This window comes from Octodon degus, unplaced genomic scaffold (assembly GCF_000260255.1).
Source record: "Octodon degus isolate 3935 unplaced genomic scaffold, OctDeg1.0 scaffold00150, whole genome shotgun sequence".
Lineage (NCBI taxonomy): Eukaryota > Metazoa > Chordata > Mammalia > Rodentia > Octodontidae > Octodon > Octodon degus.
Window position 1 is genome coordinate 5,354,835 of NW_004524726.1, and position 8,270 is coordinate 5,363,104.

Sequence of the window (8,270 nt, forward strand, 5' to 3'; positions counted from 1 at the left end):
AAAAGCCTTTCACTGACACACAATGATTTTCAGGTATTTTTCTATTTCTGGGATTCTTTTCAATAGTCCCAGTTCTTTAAAGAGAGATACACACTTCTTTTGCTATAACTTATGAGTCGCCCCTCTCTGTCCAGATTCTATGTTACTGCCTATTTTCAAAATCACTGAGGACATCTATTGTTGCAAAATTTCATAAACATATTTTTCTGTCATCTAAATAATTTTGGGTAGATTTGGTGGTCCCTTTTGCTTTCTAGTTTCATACCCCCCCATTCACAACTGAGTTTTCTCAGTTTCCTTTAATAGTCTGATTCTTTGCATAACTTAAATATTTTAATGTGGCCTAAAGCTCCACATGAATCTTCTTTTGCCTTTATCTGCATATTTTACTGGAGATTATATTTACATCTATCCCACAATAGCATTAACATTGAGATAAGTCACGCTTTTATATCTTCAGCACATGTATTATCCATAAAACTTAGTTATATGTACCCAGTTGCTTACTATTATTTCTATTTAAACATTTCATAGCAAAGAAATCTTAACAGATCCAAGTGTGGATTCCATATTTCTGCTTTCCTTCACAACTTTTCATACCTCTTTTTACATCAGTCTGTGAAGAAATGGTGTCACTCCACTCAAGAACTACTTCAATGGCAAGTTTTATTTATTCTACCCCTAAATTAAAATTTTAATTTGTCCCCAATTTCCCTGACTACTGTTCTAGCAAAAACTACTATGGTGGCTATCAGTGCCATGGCAAATTTCTTGTCCACTCTTTCCTTTATAAACTCATTTTCCAGAGAACAGGCATAGAGATCCTTGATAAATACACATCACCTCCCCACCTCACAGCTTGCCATTGCCTTCCTTGCTTTTAAAATAAAGTAATTGTTATGCTTTAGTTCTTCTTGGATTCAATGTATTCACAGATATGCAAGTTATTTTTCCTTCAAAATTTTGACAATATTGTTAGTACCTTTGACCCATTTCTATTTTATTCAAGATTCTTAATAACCTGTAATTTATTATACTAAAAAAACCTTCAGTATAAATTTAGTATCCTTGGAGAGAAAATTTCTGAACATAGTATCTGAGCCAGACTTCAACTTTTAACCTTTTGCTTCTGCATTATAGCAATTAGCTACATTAATAGCACATATCTCAATCTCTACTTCTTTATTTCAATCTAAAATTATTTTGTTAAAATAGCTTTCCAATTTTTATTTAAGTTCTGTAAACAAAGGCCATGTCTGTCTTATTTACTATTGCATTGCAATTGTATTTATTACTGTGTGAAGATTAGATGGTGTGAATTAGGGAAGAAATTTAGGGTGCGAATGTAGTAATTGAGAAAAACAGATGTGAGTTTGGAATGAGGTGTCACCAGTGGAACAGAAGGACACAAATCTGAGTTGTGTTTTGGAAGTAGGGTCAGGAGTACTCTGTGATGGTTGAGATGAGGGGTAAACAATGAAAGAAAGAGAAGGCAGAGGTGATCCAGATATTGAATGTTTTTGTAAGATCAGGCCATGTGATCTTCATGCGATTACTCCCCTCACAAGTTTTGATGTTAAGTAGATTTTGAAAATAGGACTCTGGACTGTAGAAAAAAGATATAGATGGAAAATATACAAAGTCATTGTAATACCAAACATATATTTATCAAAAATGTATTTCTTTCTTCATGATGAAGAAAAATCTGGAAAAGTGCTTCATAAATACTAGAAAAACAATTTTCAGAAGTGTAGTCCATTGCCCTGAGGTCTAACAACCTGAAAACTGCACATGGCTAATGACTTCAAAGAAACATACCTGCAAACAGTATCTCAGATTGTGATGTCTGAGATAAAACTTCTTCTTCCCAGATATGATGCCTCAGCTTTGATCTCCATGAAAGAGAAGAATATTGTCAAATAAAACGAATGGTGAATGTGGCAAGGAGGGCAAAGGAGGAATAATGGGCCTCCACTAGGCATTCTTAGGGGCATTTTCAAGACAAACTAAGTTCAAAGTGACATGATGGTAGATTTTGTGAGTAATATATTTTGAAATACAAGATATTTAGGAAAAGTTTAAATGAGATTGAAATGCAATTGGCTGACCAGAAAAATTAAATTGACATTGAAATCAGGAAATTTTTGCACATTAGTAACTCTGTTTTGCTTAGGAAAGATCCAAAACAAGATATATGAAGATTTACAGAGGCAAGAAAGAGAGATCTGATGAGACCCTTTCATTGCATGTAGAATCTTATATAAAGGTGTGTTATGGCTTCATAATCAAAGAGAAAAAAGAATCAAAGAAATTAAAATACAACCAATTTCAAATAAAATGCTATGAAACACTTTTTGAAGTAATATATAATTAATCTGTCAAATGCTTTACCTCACACATTATTCTGACAAACAACAGAACACTTTTCTAGAGACAATGGAATGGAAACTACTTTGTTGGGAAAGACTACTTGTACTTGTGCTTTCAGTGTTCTACCTGTAGTATGGTTTTCTTTCTTGTGACAAATCTTCCACATAGAAGATACATGAATACCATGGTAATTACACTGTCATTGATAAAACTGTAAGGATTATCAATTCCTATTCTTTATGAACTGTATTTAATAGCATCTTTTTGTAAAGATAAAACTCCTCTTCCTGAAAACAGTGTGGAAGAGGATTGTATAGAACACTTGTTTGTGGTAGAAACGAGTGGAGGAGGGAAAGCAATGGAAGAATATTCTGACCAGTGAGAGATTCTCATGTTTATGATTTTTAATTTTGAGAATGTTTTGAGATGCTTTGAAATGAAAAAACTGAACTACAAACTTATTAACATAAATCCTTGTGCAAGCAAGATATTGAATAGTCTGATATTCACAAATGTCCCATGCAAAAAATTCCCTTATTTCAATGTAAAGTTAAATTTTCTGGTCAGTCTATTGCATTGCAATATCATTTAACCTGTTTTAAATACCTTGTAATTCAAAGCATATCACTCACAAATCTTCCCATCACAACACTCTGCACTCAATTTGTCTTGAATATGCCCTTAAGAATACCTAATAGGGGCCCAGTATTCCTTCTTTGACTCCTTGCCACGTGAACTTCTCTTTTTATTTTGCAATATTACTCTCTTTCATAGGGATTCAAAGCTGAGATATCATATCTGGGGAGCCCCATGAAACCTTTTTGGCATTACATCATGGTCCTTGACTCTGCTTACTGTGTGTCCTGTACTTTGCCAATGCACCCAACCACCACACAGTTAGCTTCTGCTCATGGTCTGTCTTTTCTACTTATCACTCTGTATAGGAAGCATCCATGATAGACATCAATATTTCTACAAATCACACTGGGTTGGTTGCATAGTAGAAATGAGCAAATTTTATTGGGTGTTTGAATGAATTTATAAAAAAATTTTGTAACCTCATATCATCCTTCCTAACTTATTCGTATCAGGAAAAAATATGTATAAATTTGTTCAGGATAAAGAATTAATGCAAAAATCTTAAATAAGGTCGTTGTTCACATACAATAAATGCATATGAGCTTCACATAATTTCAAATAATTATAGCAAGTGTATATTTTAATATTATTCAAATAGATGAGTAAACAAAATCTTAGTTTACTAACTACTTGCATATGACTTATTCTAATTGTTTCTCTTTATCTCTCCACACACACACATAGGATTTCTGTAAAATTATATATTCTACATACATTTGATTATGTCTTTCTCTTCCTACTATATTCTTCATGTAGGGCATCAAGTCTATTTCCCACTCGTGTGCATAATGAAATTGTCCTACAGTAGAATTGAAAACATTTGCTGCTATTTCTGCCACTGACAGTATAGGTTATTTTAAATTAATCACTGATCTTTCTAAATCTTGGTATTTCCATCAGAAAAATAGGGCTAATGATAAAAAAAAAACATGCTGTTGCAATCAGTCACTCAAGGACTTAATTATATTGATTATGTTATTTTTATATTTCATGAATGCACTTCTTTTAAGAATAGTGAAATACCAGTTTTTATTGATTGTTGATTTGTCTTCAATAGCTTATGAAGCTTATTAGCTGCAAGAGCCAGAAAATGCCAACAAATGTTGGTTTCATTTTTGCCATTCTGTATTTAGGGGCAAAGATGAGCTGTTGGGAGTATGTGTCTAACTTTCTCATCTTCATTTGTATTTTTCTTCCCATATCTCTTCAATGTGAAGAGAAATTTCACTGTTTTTCTCCATACATTTACATCAAGTTCAAACATTTAGGATCTGCAACTATCTATAGTTCCTTTCTATTGTTTGGAAGAAAAATATTCATGGGAAAGAGCAAATAATTTAAATTAGTTGGAGTACTGCATGTACTCTTTTTTTGGTCTTTTTTAGACAGGGCCTCATTATGCAGTTCAGGTGGTTCTTGAGCTCACCTTATAGCCCAGGCTGGCCCCCACCTTGCAAGGACCCTGGTGCCTCAGGCCCACAAGAGCTGAGGGCTGGGATTACAGGCCTGGGCCACTCTGATCACAGAAATGCACATATAAAAACTAAAATTGATTTCTACTTTGGTCAATAAAAAGATACCAAATCTAGGAAGGAAATTTCATGGAGTTAGAGCTTACATTTTGTTTTTCTGTCACTGAAGATGACTTTTGTTCATTTTGTTTAGTTTGGTTTTCAATATTCAGAGAGTACCTTAGGGGGACAGATGATGGGAATTATGTAGATAGACGCTTTGGCAAAGAAGAAATGTTTAGTGGCATACTTACCCAGATAGTTATAGTAATAATTCCCTCATCTCCATTATTGGTGCTTATACAGACATGGGCAAGCCTACATGAAACAAACATTTCTAAGTTGTTCTGCAGTGCTTTGTTTTCTATTTGGTAAAAAATCAAATTGAAATTGAAGATATTTATGGCAGCGACATAGAGAACTAATGTAGAATGTCCATGGGACATATAAAATGTAGCACTCACTCCTCGCCTGTAAACTGCAGTGGGCATTGAGTTATTTATAAAGCTGCTATACTTCATGAGGTTCATGTAGGAAGCCTTCTGATTTTGAACTATCTACCAGCAATTTGTTGGCAGTATTTTTTTTTCTAAGTAACTCTGAAATGATTAAACTTGTCTTTCAGGAACCTATTCCTGCAGTTTAGATACTTATTTTCTCTAAGAAACAATTTTGGTCAGGGCTTAGAGGGTTTTTTTTTTTCCTACACTTACTTCATGCTAAGCAATGAATTATTTGGGCTTACATTATGTTCTTGTTATACACAGGCAGAATGCTTGAATAAAATTAGTTCTGTTCACCACTTTGTCGTCAATACTGTCAGATTTTCTTCTAATGAGTAGTTTTCCAGTCACACAAATGGTAGAACACAGATCAATAGGCATCATGCAATTTGAATATTGAATTTACCCTTTGAAATGGCCTTAGAAAGTTAGCTCATTGATGTGGGAAAGCTTTAATTGCAATTTCCATTAGATGCACACAAAATCCAAATGTCAAAAGCTCCTTTGCAATTGGGAGAGCAATGAAGTTAAAATAGCCATGGTCATCAAAGTGCTGAGTTCAGGAAATTCCAGGAAATCACAAGGGTCCTCTGAGAAGCCAAGAGCAGTTGGGTCAACATTAGCATCCATCGTGTGAAGAAAGGGCTTCTTCTATTCACTGTTATGTCCATTTTTTTAAATGTAAAGATATATTTCAATTAAAGTGCCAAGATAATAATGCTTAAGAACATTTGAATGGCTTCTCTAATATGCAAGATTAAAATCAGTTAACAGAGCTAAGTAGGCAGTTTAAGAGTGTAGATTTGAGGCTAGGATGTCAGAGGTGAGGCTATCAAATACATACATAAATCATGAACTTCTGTGTCTGCAGGTTTCATAGCACTGGAGAGCTTAAATCCGTGATAAAAAATGAGCAAAGGAATAATGGCATGATTTAAATTGCTGAAGTGTATAATTTTTTGCATTCAAGTGGTTAGAACAGAGTTTTGAAGATGGTCGAGGGGGAAGAAAATTGGGTAATAAAATTTTGACCTAAACTTTAAAAATTAATTGTTTCTCTGAAGAGACATAATTTGTTTTCTATTACAATTATTTTCACATAATATGAACTTAGTATATATTATTGAATTTATTAAATATAATGATAACTTTCAAAAATGAAATTTATATTGCCTGTTAGGTGGTTTAATGTCCAAGACTTTTTTCCTAAGTGTTTCTTATATGTTGACCCATTTAATCCTCACAAAACTATACAAAGAAATTGTGATTGCCCATATTTTAGAGAGGAAGAAATCTAGTGGATGGAAGTTATAAAGGTATAAATTGATGAAAGTTTGTAAATTCTAAGATTGATTCTTTTTATCATTATTCTTAAAAAAACTTCTCTGAAAATAAAAGGAGCTTTAGTTATGTACTGATTTTATATTCACTACTCTTAGCTCCTAACTTTAGATTTAGATAATTGAACACTTTTCGTTTTCTATTGATAGCTTACATTCTGATGATATTAACTTCCTTTACTCCTGTCAGGTAAAAGTGGATAGCTTTTCCATTTTACCACATTAATCAATATATATTTTTTCTATTTGTTGACCATAGTCATAAAAATCTAGAAATTTTGAGGACAATTTCCTCTCATTTATAAATCTGATTTGCAAATTTAAAGAAGAAACAACTTTTATACAGTACTTTATTAATGCAAAGGAAGAAGGAGATTAAAAAGATATTTTAGACAACAAATAGCATAAATATGCCCTATGCATGTATAGTCAATAAAAGAGATATAACCGATTCAAGTACAAGCTAATTTGAACTGTAGTAAGCAGAAAAGACAATGTTGTTAGTTTTCCTAGTGAACAGAAAGTTGCTCTGTCAAAAAGTTAGTGATGCTATACACTGGTCAGGACATTAAGCAGTGATTAATACTTGGGTTCTTTACACTGAAGCTCATTGTATTTGGACTTTAACATCAAAGCTTGGACATGTCAGCAGCACTTAAGGCACCAACCACGAGCAGAGTATTTGTCTTTTGATATGGTTACAGTGTACTCAACACTAATTGCTAATATTTGTCATTTCAGAGTTTATTGATTGGTTGTTCTTTGTTGCTTATTAAGTTATGAGTTGCCACATATTTGCCAATACATTCAGCTGTTGAGAGGTAAAAGAAATGCCCTCTGAAAATTGCAGAAAAAGTGGCTCACAATTAGAAAGCTGGGTCTTGCTTTCTAAAAGGTGGCTGTGCTATTTCCAATGATTTTGCTGTCTTACATGCATTGTTTTGTTAGGGTTTTATCTGCTATGCTTTGCAGCTCTTTGTGACTTTATTGGCTAACTCAACCTTTCAGTTAATTTCCACTGCTAAAATTTCTTCATTACACAAGCTGCATATTTCCTGGTGACACTATTTTAGCATTTTCTCTTCAGCTGGTGTTTATAAGGAGTCCACTATGCATGCAGTGCAGTGTGCCAGGTGCTCTCTTGCTGTGATTTTTTTTAAAAAATCAGATTTGGCTGTTCCTAAATTCTTTACACAGTGTTGTTTCACCACTTCTTTCCTTGGTTAGGTCATCAAATTAAAAAGCTATTAGTTTCATTTTGCATTAGAAGTCCTTCTTTTAGCGATGTGTTCTGAATTAATAGCCATATGGTGAGAACACTATCAATCACCTTAACACATTTTCTCTCTTCATTACTATCAATCCAAAAGATTAATTCAAGATGCTGACAATATGTAGATTTGAATACTGAGATATTCCTATAGCTTTTTTTCCCTTCAGTCAAGACAAGAAGTCCAAGTCTTCTAGTTCTTTAATGTCAACAGAGTCCTGTCTTGTTTTTCACGTGCTTTTGTTTTCCTGAGCAGCTGATCATGTCCTATCTCAACTCATCACACTCTAACCACAAGACCTTGGGATCTTATATACTATTAGTTTACCAGGTCCACCTTAACAAAGAACCACAAACTGCATGGCTTGGCATTAAATTGTGCTTGCTTGTTTTCAAATCCACATGATAAAAATCTTATTCAGTGTGTCTTCAGGACTGGCTTTTGCCGAGGCCTTTCTCTTTACTTATAGATAGTGGTCTTCTTCTTGTGTCTTGGCATTGTCTTTCTCTTTATCTCTGTCCACATTTCTTCTTACAAGAACACCAGTCCTCTTGGGTTATGGTCTACTACACTATCTTCATTTCAAACTGATTGTCCCCTTCAAAAGACCAACCTCTCAAAAGAAGCACATGTGAA